Here is a 14,653-nt window from a genome sequence, read left to right as displayed (position 1 = left end):
GGCTTCTGCTTGTATATATTGTGTATATATTGTATACTTATTTATATAATCTATCTGTGCACATCATACGATAAATAAATAAATAAATAAATAAATAAATAACCACACCATTTGGAGATACACTGAACTGTAACTGCTTTGGCTATATCTTAAGGTGACCAGTTTGTACACATTATATTTAGTAAACATTATTTTTGACATTAAGAGTAAAACATTCCTCATAGTTTTTAACCGGACGAGTTGGCTGTGCGGTTAGGAGCGCGCGGTTGTGAGCTTGCATCCGGGAGATAGTGGGTTAGAATCCCACTGGCGGCAGCCCTGAAGATGGTTTTACGTGGTTTCCCATTGTCACACTTTAATTAAGGCCACGGGCGCTTCCTTCCCACTCCTAGGCCTTTCATATCTCATCGTCTCCATAAGACCTATCTGTGTCGATGCGACGTAAAGACGCTAGCAAAAGCATAGTTTTTAAAAATTTCCTAAAGTTTTGTTTTTTGTGCTGGCTTCTTTTAGATCCTCAGTAATTAATTTGATTCTTTCTTTTACTTCTTCATTTTCGACCATCACTACCCAATTCACACTTCAAGAGGAAGTATCTTTATTTTTTTTTATTTTTTTTTGCTAGTTGTTTTACGTCGCACCGACACAGATAGGTCTTACGGCGACGATGGGACAGGAAAGGGCTAGGAGTGGGAAGGAAGCGGCCGTGGCCTTAATTAAGGTACAGCCCCAGCATTTGCCTGGTGTGAAAATGGGAAACCACGGAAAACCATTTTCAGAGCTGCCGACAGTGGGATTCGAACCTACTATCTCCCGAATACTGGATACTGGCCGCACTTAAGCGACTGCAGCTATCGAGCTCGGTCTATCTTTATTTTGGCGCAACTGTTCGTTTACTTGCCCTTCCTGAAAAAGATCATCAAGCTCACTTGATTCCTCTACAGATTTTCTATTGATGCAGAAAATGTGGGAATATTTTGGGAAGGAACTGTTCCTCTCTCAAGTGTTTAGGGGGGAAGGCCTATCAGTTCAGATTGAAAATCACTTTCAAAATCCGAGGTAAGAAAATGTTCAGAGTATATACGTGCGATTTTAGGGTAAAAATCTGCTGTCTTTCTTTCTTTCTTTCTTTCTTTCTTTCTTAATCGGCTTACCCTCCAGGTTTGGTTTTCACCCTCGGACTCAGCGAGGGATAACACCTCCATCGTTTCAAGGGCAGTGTCCTGGAGCGAGAGACATGGGTCGGGGGGGATACAGCTGGCGGTCTGAACCATGGTAAACAAGGTTCTTGTGGGGGGATGGGAACATCAGAAGGGATATATAAGGAAGAGGGTAGGAAGTGGCCGTGGCCGTAAGTTTGGTGCCACGCCGGCATTTGCCTGGAGAGGAAGTGGGAAACAACCAGGGGGAAACGACTTCAAGGATGGCTGAGATGGGAATGGAACCCCTCTCTACTCAGTTCCCTCCTGAGGCTGAGGCTTCCGTACCAGCCTTATACCACTTTTCAAATTTCATGGCAGAGCCGAGAACTGAACAATAGAGGAGGACAGAAGTCTGTAGGACTGGCTCTATATTACATGAGAGCGTCATGTCGAAATGTGGCAATTGACCCAAGTTACTACGTTTTCAAAATGAGCAGCTGGTGACTATTGCTCTCTTTTCGCCACAAGCCTTTGCTCACACCTTTACATGCCCCATCCATGAAGGTCAGTGCACTTGCATCGGCAGCTGTAAGACCGAAGTAAGTGAAGGTTGAGGTTGCATGAATAAGAGCTGCATGTTTCAATTTCACCCACTAGAGAGATTTGCTTTTTATTACTGCAATAATAATAATAATAATAATAATAATAATAATAATAATAATAATAATTGTTCCTGGGTATTTGTAGGTCGCAGAGGTGAAAGAAGGTGCCGGGATGAATGGGTCTTACTACAAAGTCAAGAAAAGAATTTAAAACTTAAACTGAATATATTTTCTTAAAATCAACCTTAGCAAATTTTCATAACAATGAAACATCAGGTACAATGACCAAATTTTAGACAAGATAAGAAAATTCAAAATTTAGCGACAGTTTAAAAATCTGGGCTTCAAGCCCCTCGCTTTACAATTCTTGAGCTCCGAGCTCAAATTTACAAAAGAGCACAAATTTACTCAAGGGCAGAAATTCCTCAATACATGGAGCACTTGCTCCCAACTTACAATATCAAGCCTCCCAGAGGCGCTTTCACAACACTTGAAAAGAGCTGACGTGCTCTCAGTCTCCCAAGCCTATTCCAGGCAATATCATAAAATTACAATCACTCGCCATCAAGGCACAAAATTTGAAACAGGGTTATCTAGTACCCAACCTATTGGGCCTGTGCGGAAAAGAACAGGTTAAGAAAATGGCACGAAACACAAATTGAATGGAGGCGTGTACTTGCACTCCTAGATATGAATTCTTAAAATCTAAAGGGCACTAGGCCGATGAAACAGGGGCTATTCCCAAACTGCTGAGGTAGCACGCAAGGAAAACACTTTAATACATTGCAGAAACAAAACGTGGCACCTCAAACCAAGATGAAAGCTCGAGAGGGTACAGCACTCTCTATCCCCGATTTACAGTTAAAGATTTTATGAAGTTATAACATAAGCCAGCAGAAGTTACATTTTCAGAAAAGTAGGTTACATAGGTGACGATTCGGACCTTTCCCTCGATTAAACTGCGGAGCTAGCAAGAAATAAAGATGTTATGTGGCCATTACCTTGTCGGTGTACTGCTGCCTGATGAAAGAGGAGTCGCCCGCCTCCTGCTTTGACATACACACTAGGTCAGATAACGATCAATTGGCCAAGAGACGTGAAAATCCGCAGTTTATAAACCCTCGGGGAAAGTTCGAGACCATTCAAGATTAAACTAGCCACACCCTCTCATTTTATTGTTTAATTTAAAAGTTACACTCAAAATCGAAGAAGAAGAAGAAGAAGAAGAAGAAGAAGACTGTGATTGGTAGAAAATTAATTACAGAAATTAGGGATTGGCTGGCCAACCCAAAAACCAATTAGTAAAAAAAAACATGAATACAAAACTTCTTTACATCAAAAGTTATTTCACTTTGCACCAGGGTGCATGAGCATAGGTTTTTTGTTGTGACATCTATGGAAGAATGTTCAAACTTCTTGATGAATGGAAAACAAAACAAGTAGAAATTCACACAGTTCAGGAAACTTCACAATAACAAAATTATATCAGATTTTAGTGGTGACATCTTCAGAGTAAAGTTCTAACTTGTATTATTGGTTTCACATTTGATAGATAGAGGAGTTCCTTTAGGCGCTCATTTGTACGCGCGGCGTAGAGGTGTACCTCTCGGTACAATAATAATAATAATAATAATAATATAGCTGATGATGATGATGATGCTTGTTTTTTAAAGGGGCCTAACATCGAGGTCATCGGCCCCTAATGGTACGAAATGAAATAACAAAAAATTCAAATTCATCCACTGACCAAAATAAAATAAAATAAAAAACTGTCATGAAGAATGAATGGATGGACATGAACCCTACAAAAAAACAAAAACAAACAAACAAACAAACAAAAACAGTGGATCAGACTCAAAAAGAAGGTAGTTAATTAGAGTATTACTGACCAAGGGACCATTTATAAAGCACAATGATGCTTGATGTCCGAATGGGTGCTAAATTCACGTCTAAGGCTCCACAGAATGGTATATGTCGCGAGTAAAGTAGAACCATGGTATTTGTCATTTTGGGGTACTGATCAAAAGTAGCGAAGACTCACGGTGGTCCACACAAGATGGTACTACTCACAAGTATTGCAATTCGTACAGGGAACGCAGACCTATGGTGTTTCTCACACAATGGCGCCAACGCAAACCGGTAAGGTTCCTCACCCAGGTGTACTAGTCACGGGCGCCGGTATTCCCGTGGTGTTCCTCACATAGTGGGTACCAATCACAGGCAACGCTGACCCACGGTGCCGCTCATATAGCGGTGCAACTCACAGGCTACGCCCAGACCCGCGGTGTTGCTCACAGCACGGGTAGGCCCTACTGGAATCCACCAGGCCAGGCTTTTTACTGCAACTAATCACAAACCTATTTCGTACCAATTTAGTGATACTACTCGCAAGTACATGCAACCCATGGTGTTCCCCGCATGATGGTACGAATTAAGAGTAGTTTCATGGTTCTAATTCAATCATTCCTTGGTCGCCCCTTGTAGTCGCCTCTTACGACAGGCAGTGGATACCGCGGGTGTATTCTACATGTGCGTCCCCCACCCGCAGGGGGTGTGTGTTTGGTCCGCGAGAGGTATTTTATTTCCCTCAAGTCCGCCGGCAAGCCGGTTAGGATCCCCCTATCCGTCACCTGGGACGCGCCACGTGGGAGTATCACCTCTCCCCCTGCTGCGCCTGCGTAGAGGGTTCGTGGAATAATATAGCCTACATGTCCGACTCGTTGGCTGAAAGGTCAGCGTACTGGCCTTCGGGTCAGAGGGTCCCGGGTTCGATTCCCGGCCGGGTCGGGGATTTTAACCTTCAGTGGTTAATTCCAATGGCCCGGGGGCTGGGTGTTAGTGCTGTCCGCAGCATCTCTGCAACTCACACACCACACATAACACTATCCTCAACCACAATAACACGCAGTTACCTACACATGGCAGATGCCGCCCACCCTCATCGGAGGGTATGACTTACAAGGGCTGCACCCGGCTAGAATTAGCCACACGAAATCAAAAAATTAATATCTACATCTGTCTATAATTTAATACTCTTTCTTTCTTCGTTCATTCTCTCTCTCTCATTTTTAATTTGTTTACCTTCTAGGGTTGGTTTTTCCTTCGGACACAGTGAGGGATCGCACCTGTACCGCCTCAAGGGCAGTGTTCTGGAGCGTGAGACTTCGGATCGGGGGAATGAAATGGGAAAGGAGCGCCAGTACCTCGCCCAGCCGGTCTCACCTGCTATGTTGAAAAGAGGCCTCGTGGGGGTATGCGAAGATTGGAAGAGATAGACAAGGAAGAGGGATGGAAATGGCCATGATTTTAGGTACCAACCCGCCATTTTACTTGAGGAGAAGTGGGAAACCACGGAAATCCATTTCGACGATGGCTGACGTGGGAATCAAACCCCCCTCTACTCAGTTAACCCCCCAAGGCTGATTGGACTCCGTACTAGCCACCGTGCCTCGTTTCAAAGAATTTATTAATGTGTTGCATATTCACGCACAACAGAGGATTTGCTTAACGTATATTGTTATAGTATGATTGTATTTATTTAATAAAAGAATTTGAATGAGAGGAAAGTTTTACATTCGAACTTAGTCATATAGGTCCGCCTCTGTGGTGTAGTGGTTAGTGTGATTAGCTGCCACCCCCGGAAGCCCGGGTTCGATTCCCGACTCTGCCACGAAATTTGAAAACTGGTACGAGGGCTTGAACGGGGTCCACTCGGCCTCGGGAGGTCAAGTGAGTAGAGGTGGGTTCGATTTCCTCCTCAGCCATCCTCGAAGTGGTCTTCCGTGGTTTCCCACTTCTCCTCCAGGCAAAAGCCGGGGTGGTACCAAACTTAAGGACACAGCCGCTTCCCTCCCTCTTCCTTGTCTATACCTTCCAATCTTCCCATCCCCCACCAAGGCCCCTGTTCAGCATAGCAGGTGAGGCCGCCTGGGCGAGGTACTGGTCATCCTACCCAGTTGTATCCCACCACCCAATGTCTCACGCTCCAGGACACTGCCCTTGAGCGGTAGAGGTGGGATATCTCGCAGGGTCCCAGGGAAAACCCAACCCTGGAGGGTAAACAGATTAAGAAAGAAACGAAGACTTAGCCATATGGTTGCCAAACATATCTATGCTTCGTCTCTACTCATTGAACCCACTGTTATTATGCCATCTGCCCTGAACTTGCACACTCGCTAGCTCTCTGTTGTTTCTTTCTTTTTTCTTCGTTTTTGACATGTGCGGGCCTCTTAGACTCCTATAACGTGACGCCATCTCTCAGGTCAGGAGATGTGTAGTGATATGTGGTGCAGCGAAGGACGAAGAAGTTATCGAGAGTGGTATTTGACTGGAAGTGAGAATGCGAAACGACGCAAAACCATTCTCTTCACGGCCTACGGTGGGGTTTGAACAAACCCGCCTCCCGAATGCAGAGTGCTGTGTTACTCTTCGTGCGTTCTGGTGGCATTCGAGCTTGCCATAAATGACGGAAAGAGATGCACACAACATCAGTTGTGATGTAATTAACCGGAGAATTTATTAAAGTACGCCTCTGTGGTGTAGTGGTTAGTGAGATTGGCTGCAATCCCCGGAGGCCCGGGTTCGATTCTCGGCTCTGCCTCGAAATTTGAAAAGTGGTACGAGGGCTTGAACGGGGTCCACTCAGCCTCAGGAAGTCAATTGAGTTTAGGTGGGATCGATTCTCACCTCATCCATCCTGGAAGTGGTTTTCCGTGGTTTCCCACTTTTCCTCCAGGAAAATGCCAGGATGATACCTAATTTAAGGCTTGCAATTTTCCCATCCCCCCGAAAGGCCACCGTTCAGCATAGCAGGTAAGGCCACCTGGACGAGGTACTGGTCATCCTCCCTAGTTGTATCCCCCGACCCAGAGTCTGTAGCTCCAGGACACTGCACTTGAGGCGGTAGAGGTGGGATCCCTCGTTGTGTCCGAGGGAAAAACCGACCCTGGAGGCTAAACAGACAAATAAGACGAAGGAGAAGAAGAAGGAGAAGAATAAGAAGAAGAAGAAGAAGAAGAAGAAGAAGAAGAAGAAGAAGAAGGAATAGCACAATATTCTGTAAGGATCTCCCAGGGCGAGCACGCTCAGAATGATGAAATCGCCTCCCATTAAAGATGCAAAGGAACATGCCTAATAGTAGAAAGACAGCTTTGAATCTTACTGATAAAACGCTGCATATCGTGACCGGCTAGCTCAGTCGGTTGAGCATGAGACTCTTAATCTCAGGGTCGTGGGTTCGAGCCACACGTTGGGCGTCTGTTTTACGTCATTGGTAAATATTAAATAACACGTTGTTCAAACATGATCCTGAAGTGAAGTCTGCACCACCGGCTTCAAATATGGTGCCTTCACCACCTGACTCAGTTTTATTGGGTACCATATTGTGACGGCGGAAGAATGGAAGAGGTAGTCATTGTTGTTTTAAGGATATTTCTCTCTTTCTTAGTCTATTTACCGTGTTGGTCGGGCCTCTTAAACTCCTACAACATGACGCCATCTCTCATGTCAGGTGAAGTGTGGTGATTTGTGGTGCAAGGAAGGACGAAGAAGTTATCGAGCGTGGTATTTGCCGGGATGTGAGAATGCGAAACGACGCAAAACCATTCTCTTCACGGCCTACGGTGGGGTGTGAACACACCCGCCTCCCGAATGCAGAGTTAAACCATAGCGATGTGCTGTGTTACTCTTCGTGCGTTCTGGTGGCATTCAAGCTTGCCATAGTTGAAGGAAAGAGATGCACACAACATTTAGTTGTGGTGTATTTAACCGGAGAATTTATTAAAGTACGCCTCTGTGGTGTAGTGGTTAATGTGATTAGCTGCAATCCCCGGAGGCCCAGTTTCGATTCTCGGCTCTGCCTCGAAATTTGAAAAGTGGTACGAGGGCTGGAACGGGGTCCACTCAGCCTCGGGAAGTCAATTGAGTTTAGGTGGGTTCGATTCTTACCTCATCCATCCTGGAAGTGATTTTCCGTGGTTTCCCACTTCTCTTCCAGGCAAATGCCGGGATGGTACCTCATTTACGGCCACGGCCGCTTCCTTCCCTCTAACTTGTCTAATCCTTGCAATCTTCCAATCCCCCGCAAGGCCACCGTTCAGCATAGCAGATAAGGGCAAATGGACGAGGTACTGGTCATCCTCCCCAGTTGTATCCCCCGACCCAGAGTCTGTAGCTCCAGGACACTGCACTTGAGGCGGTAGAGGTGGGCTCCCTCGCTGAGTCCGAGGGAAAAACCGACCCTGGAGTGTAAACAGATAATTAAGACGAAGAAGAGGAAGAAGAAGAAGAAGAAGAAGAAGAAGAAGAAGGAATAGCACAATATTCTGTAAGGATCTCCCAGGGCGAGTACGTTCAGAATGATGAAATCGCCTCCCATTAAAGATGCAAAGGAACATGCCTAATAATAGAAAGACAGCTTTGAATCTTACTGATAAAACGCTGCATATCGTGCCCGGCTAGCTCAGTCGGTAGAGCATGAGACTCTTAATTTCAGGGTCGTGGGTTCGACCCCCACGTTGGGCGTCTGTTTTACGTCATTGGTAAATATTAAATAACACGTTGTTCAAACATGATCCTGAAGTGAAGTCTGCACCACCGGCTTCAAATATGGTGCCTTCACCACCTGACTCAGTTTTATTGGGTACCATATTGTGACGGCGGGAGAATGGAAGAGGTAGTCATTTTTGTTTTAAGGATATTTCTCTCTTTCTTAGTCTATTTACCGTGTTGGTCGGGCCTCTTAGGCTCCTACAACGTGACGCCATCTCTCAGGTCAGGAGATGTGTGGTGATTTGTGGTGCAACGAAGGACGAAGAAGTTATCGAGCGTGGTATTTGCCTGGATGTGAGAATGCGAAACGACGCAAAACCATTCTCTTCACGGCCTACGGTGGGGTTTGAACACACCCGCCTCCAGAATGCAGAGTTAAACCATACCGATGTGCTGTGTTACTCTTCGTGCGTTCTGGTGGCATTCGAGCTTGCCATAATTGACGGAACGAGATGCACACAACATTCAGTTTTGGTGTAATTAACCGGATAATTTATTACAGTACGCCTCTGTCGTGTAGTGGTTAGAGTGATTAGCTGCAATCCCCGGAAACCCGGGTTCGTTTCTCGGCTCTGCCTCGAAATTTGAAAAGTGGTACGAGGGCTGGAACGGGGTCCACTCAGTCTCGGGAAGTCAATTGAGTTTAGGTGGGTTCGATTCTTTCCTCATCCATCCTGGAAGTGATTTTCCGTGGAATCCCACTTCTCTTCCAGGCAGATGCCGGGATGGTACCTCATTTACGGCCACGGACGCTTCCTTCCCTCTTCCTTGTCTAATCCTTACAATTTTCCCATCCCCCCCGCAAGGCCACCGTTCAGCATAGCAGGTAAGGCCACCTGGACGAGGTACTGGTCATCCTCCCCAGTTCTATCCCCCGACCCAGAGACTGTAGCTCCAGGACACTGCACTAGAGGCGGGATCCCTCGCTGAGTCCGAGGGAAAAACCGACCCTGGAGGCTAAACAGATAATTAAGACGAAGGAGAAGAAGAAGAAGAAGAAGGAATAGCACAATATTCTGTAAGGATCTCCCAGGGCGAGCACGCTCAGAATGATGAAATCGCCTCCCATTCAAGTGGCAGAGGAACATGCCTAATAATAGAAGGACCGCTTTGAATCTTACTGATAAAACACTACATATCATGCCCGGCTAGCTCAGTCGGTAGAGCATGAGACTGTTAATGTCAGGGTCGTGGGTTCGAGCCCCAAGTTGGGCGTCTGTTTTACGTCATTGGTAAATATTAAATAACACGTTGTTCAAACATGATCCTGAAGTGAAGTCTGTACCACCCGCTTCAAATATGGTGCCTTCACCACCTGACTCAGTTTTATTGGGTACCATATTGTGACGGCGGAAGAATGGAAGAGGTAGTCATTGTTGTTTTAAGGATATTTCTCTCTTTCTTAGTCTATTTACCGTGTTGGTCGGGCCTCTTAGGCTCCTACAACGTGACGCCATCTCTCAGGTCAGGAGATGTGTGGTGATTTGTGGTGCAACGAAGGACGAAGAAGTTATCGAGCGTGGTATTTGCCTGGATGTGAGAATGCGAAACGACGCAAAACCATTCTCTTCACGGAATACGGTGGGGTTTGAACACACCCGCCTCCAGAATGCAGAGTTAAACCATAGCGATGTGCTGTGTTGGTCCGCCTCTGTGGTGTAGTGGTTAGCGTGATTAGCTGCCACCCCCGGAGGTCCGGGTTCGATTCCCGGCTCTGCCACGAAATTTGAAAGAAGTGGTACGAGGGCTGGAACGGGGTCCACTCAGCCTCGGGAGGTCAACTGAGTAGAGGTGGGTTCGATTCCCACCTCAGCCATCCTGGAAGTGGTTTTCCGTGGTTTCCCACTTCTCCTCCTGGCGAATGCTGGGATGGTACCTAACTTAAGGCCACGGCCGCTTCCTTCCCTCTTCCTTGCTTATCCCCTCCAATCTTCCCATCCCTCAACAAGGCCCCTGTTCAGCATAGCAGGTGAGGCCGCCTGGGCGAGGTACTGGTCATACTCCCCAGTTGTATCCCCCGACCAAGAGCCTGAAGCTCCAGGACACTACCCTTGAGGCGGAAGAGGTGGGATCCCTCGCTATGTCCGAGGGAAAAACCGAATCTGGAGGGTAAACAGATGATGATGATGATGATGATGATGTGCTGTGTTACTCTTCGTGCGTTCTGGTGGCATTCGAGCTTGCCATAATTGACGGAAAGAGATGCACACAACATTCAGTTGTGGTGTAATTAACCGGAGAATTTATTAAAGTACGCCTCTGTGGTGAAGTGGTTAGTATGATTAGCTGCAATCCCCGGAAGCCCGGGTTCGATTCTCGGCTCTGCCTCGAAATTTGAAAAGTGGTACGAGGGCTGGAACGGGGTCCACTCAGCCTCGGGAAGTCAATTGAGTTTGGGTGGGTTCAATTCTCACTTCATCCATCCTGGAAGTGGTTTTCCGTGGTTTCCCACTCTCCTCCAGGCAAATGCCGGGATGGTACCTAACTTAAGGTTGCAATCTTCCCATCCCCACGCAAGGCCACCGTTCAGCTTAGCAGGTAAGGGCACGTGGACAAGGTACTGGTCATCCTCCCCAGTTGTATCCCCCGACCCAGAGTCTGTAGCTCCAGGACACTGCACTTGAGGCGGTAGAGGTGGGGTCCCTCGCTGAGTCCGAGGGAAAAACCGACCCTGGAGGCTAAACAGATAATTAAGAAGAAGAAGAAGGAGAAGAAGGAATAGCACAAAATTCTGTAAGGATCTCCCAGGGCGAGTACGCTTAGAATGATGAAATCGCCTCCCATTAAAGATGCAAAGGAACATGCCTAATAATAGAAAGACAGGTTTGAATCTTACTGATAAAACACTGCATACCGTGCCCGGGTAGCCCATTCGGTAGAGCATGAGACTCTTAATCTCAGGGTCGTGGGTTCCAGCCCCACGTTGGGCGTCTGTTTTACGTCATTGGTAAATATTAAATAACACGTTGTTCAAACATGATCCTGAAGTCAAGTCTGTACCACCGGCTTCAAATATTGATCCTTCACCACCTGACTCACTTTTATTGGGTACCATATTGTGACACCGGAAGAATGGAAGAGGTAGTCATTGTTGTTTTAAGGATATTTCTCTCTTTCTTAGTCTATTTACCGTGTTGGTCCGGCCTCTTAAGTTCCTACAACATGACGCCATCTCTCAGGTCAGGAGATGTGTGGTGATTTGTGGTGCAGCGAAGGACGAAGAAGTTATCGAGCGTGGTATTTGCCTGGATGTGAGAATGCGAAACGACGCAAAACCATTCTCTTCACGGCCTACGGTGGGGTTTGATCACACCCGCCTCCAGAATGCAGAGTTAAACCATACCGATGTGCTGTGTTACTCTTCGTGCGTTCTGGTGGCATTCGAGCTTGCCATAATTGACGGAAAGAGATGCACACAACATTCAGTTGTGGTGTAATTAACCGGAGAATTTATTAAAGTACGCCTCTGTGGTGTAGTGGTTAGTGTGATTGGCTTCAATCTCCGGGGGCCCGGCTTCGATTCTCGGCTCTGCCTCGAAATTTGAAAAGTGGTACGAGGGCTGGAACGGGGTCCACTCAGCCTCGGGAAGTCAATTGAGTTTAGGTGGGATCGATTCTTACCTCATCCATCCTGGAAGTGATTTTCCGTGGTATCCCACTTCTCTTCCAGGCAGATGCCGGGATGGTACCTCATTTACGGCCACGGCCGCTTCCTTCCCTCTTCCTTGCCTAATCCTTGCAATTTTCCCATCCCCCCGCAAGGCCACCGTTCAGCATAGCAAGTAAGGCCACCTGGACGAGGTACTGGTCATCCTCCCCAGTTGTATCTCACGTCCCAGAGTCTGTAGCTCCAAGACACTGCACTTGAGGCGGTAGAGGCGGGATCCCTGGCTGAGTCCGAGGAAAAAACCGACCCTGGAGGCTAAACAGGTAATTAAAACGAAGAAGGAGAAGAAGAAGAACAAGAAGGAATAGCACAATATTCTGTAAGGATCTCCCAGGGCGAGCACGCTCGGTATGATGAAATCGCCTCCCATTCAAGTGGCAGAGGAACATGCCTAATAAAAGAAAGACAGCTTTGAATCTTACTGATAAAACGCTGCATGTCGTGCCCGGCTAGCTCAGTCGGTAGAGCATGAGACTCTTAATCTCAGGGTCGTGGGTTCGAGCCACACGCTGGGCGTCTGTTTTACGTCATTGGTAAATATTAAATAACACGTTGTTCAAACATGATCCTGAAGTGAAGTCTGTACCACCGGCTTCAAATATGGTGCCTTCACCACCTGACTCAGTTTCATTGGGTACCATATTGTGACGGCGGAAAAATGGAAGAGGTAGTCATTTTTGTTTTAAGGATATTTCTCTCTTTCTTAGTCTATTTACCGTGTTGGTCGGGCCTCTTAGGCTCCTACAACGTGACGCCATCTCTCAGGTCAGGAGATGTGTGGTGATTTGTGGTGCAACGAAGGACGAAGAAGTTATCGAGCGTGGTATTTGCCTGGATGTGAGAATGCGAAACGGCGCAAAACCATTCTCTTCACGGCCTACGGTGGGGTATGAACACACCCGCCTCCAGAATGCAGAGTTAAACCATAGCGATGTGCTGTGTTACTCTTCGTGCGTTCTGGTGGCATTCCAGCTTGCCATAATTGACGGAGAGAGATGCACTCAACATTCAGTTGTGGTGTAATTAACCGAAGAATTTATTAAAGTACGCCTCTGTGGTGTAGTGGTTAGTGTGATTAGCTGCAATCCCCGGAGGCCCGGGTTCGATTCTCGGCTCTGCCTCGAAATTTGAAAAGTGGTACGAGGGTTGGAACGGGGCCCACTCACCCTCGGGAAGTCAATTGAGTTTGGGTGGGTTCAATTCTCACTTCATCCATCCTGGAAGTGGTTTTCCGTGGTTTCCCACTCTCCTCCAGGCAAATGCCGGGATGGTACCTCATTTACGGCCACGGCCGCTTCCTTCCCTCTTCCTTGTCTAATCCTTGCAATTTTCCCATCCCCCCGTAAGGCCACCGTTTAACATAGCAGAGAAGGCCCCCTGAACGAGGTACTGGTCATCCTCCCCAGTTGTATCCCCCGACCCATAGACTGTAGCTCCAGGACACTGCACTTGAGGCGGTAGAGGCGTGATCCTTCGGTGTGTCCGAGGGAAAAACCGACCCTGGAGGCTAAACAGACAATTAAGACGAAGAAGAAGAAGAAGAAGAAGAAGAAGAAGGAATAGCAAAATATTCTGTAAGGATCTCCCAGCGCGAGCACGCTCAGAATGAAGAAATCTGCTCCCATTCAAGTGGCAAAGGAACATGCCTAATAATAGAAAGACAGCTTTGAATCATACTGATAAAACAACGCATATCGTGCCCGGCTAGCTCAGTCGGTAGAGCATGAGACTCTTAATCTCAGGGTCGTGGGTGTGAGCCCCACGTTGGGCGTCTGTTTTACGTCATTGGTAAATATTAAATAACACGTTGTTCAAACATGATCCTGAAGTGAAGTCTGTACCACCGGCTTCAAATATGGTGCCTTCACCACCTGACTCAGTTTTATTGGGTACCATATTGTGACGGCGGAAGAATGGAAGAGGTAGTCATTGTTGTTTTAAGGATATTTCTCTCTTTCTTAGTCTATTTACCGTGTTGGTCGGGCCTCTTAGGCTCCTACAACGTGACGCCATCTCTCAGGTCAGGAGATGTGTGGTGATTTGTGGTGCAACGAAGGACGAAGAAGTTATCGAGCGTGGTATTTGCCTGGATGTGAGAATGCGAAACGACGCAAAACCATTCTCTTCACGGCCTACGGCGGGGTTTGAACACAGCCGCCTCCAGAATGCAGAGTTAAACCATAGCGATGTGCTGTGTTACTCTTCGTGCGTTCTGGTGGCATTCGAGCTTGGCATAATTGACGGAAAGAGATGCACACAACATTCAGTTGTGGTGTATTTAACCGGAGAATTTATTAAAGTACGCCTCTGTGGTGAAGTTGTTAGTGTGATTAGCTGCAATCCCCGGAAACCCGGGTTCGATTCTCGGCTCTGCCTCGAAATTTGAAAAGTGGTACGAGGGTTGGAACGGGGTCCACTCAGCCTCGGGAAGTCAATTGAGTTTGGGTGGGTTCAATTATCACTTCACCCATCCTGGAAGTGGTTTTCCGTGGTTTCCCACTCTCCTCCAGACAAATGCCGGGATGGTACCTAATTTAAGGCTTGCAATCTTCCTATCCCCACGCAAGGCCACCGTCCAGGAAAGCAGGTAAGGCCACCTTTACGAGGTACTGGTCATTGTCCCCAGTTGTATCCCCCGACCCAGAGTCTGTAGCTCCAGGACACTGCACTTGAGGCGGTAGAGGTGGGGTCCA

At 47.1% G+C, this 14,653-nt stretch overlaps 3 non-coding genes across 3 annotated transcripts; all 3 read left to right on the top strand.

Annotated features, from left to right (window-relative positions):
* The first annotated feature begins 8,193 nt into the window (after window positions 1–8,193).
* Window positions 8,194–8,266, top strand: TRNAK-CUU (transfer RNA lysine (anticodon CUU)). The gene has a single exon. It is a non-coding gene; the product is annotated as a tRNA-Lys (tRNA).
* Window positions 8,267–9,435: 1,169 nt separating this feature from the next.
* On the top strand, window positions 9,436–9,508 carry TRNAN-GUU (transfer RNA asparagine (anticodon GUU)). The gene has a single exon. It is a non-coding gene; the product is annotated as a tRNA-Asn (tRNA).
* A 2,895-nt stretch (window positions 9,509–12,403) lies between these two features.
* TRNAK-CUU (transfer RNA lysine (anticodon CUU)) lies at window positions 12,404–12,476 on the top strand. The gene has a single exon. It is a non-coding gene; the product is annotated as a tRNA-Lys (tRNA).
* The last annotated feature ends 2,177 nt before the right edge of the window (window positions 12,477–14,653 follow it).

Source organism: Anabrus simplex, chromosome 3, assembly GCF_040414725.1.
Source record: "Anabrus simplex isolate iqAnaSimp1 chromosome 3, ASM4041472v1, whole genome shotgun sequence".
Classification (NCBI taxonomy): domain Eukaryota; kingdom Metazoa; phylum Arthropoda; class Insecta; order Orthoptera; family Tettigoniidae; genus Anabrus; species Anabrus simplex.
This window is presented reverse-complemented; position numbering and strand designations above follow the sequence as displayed.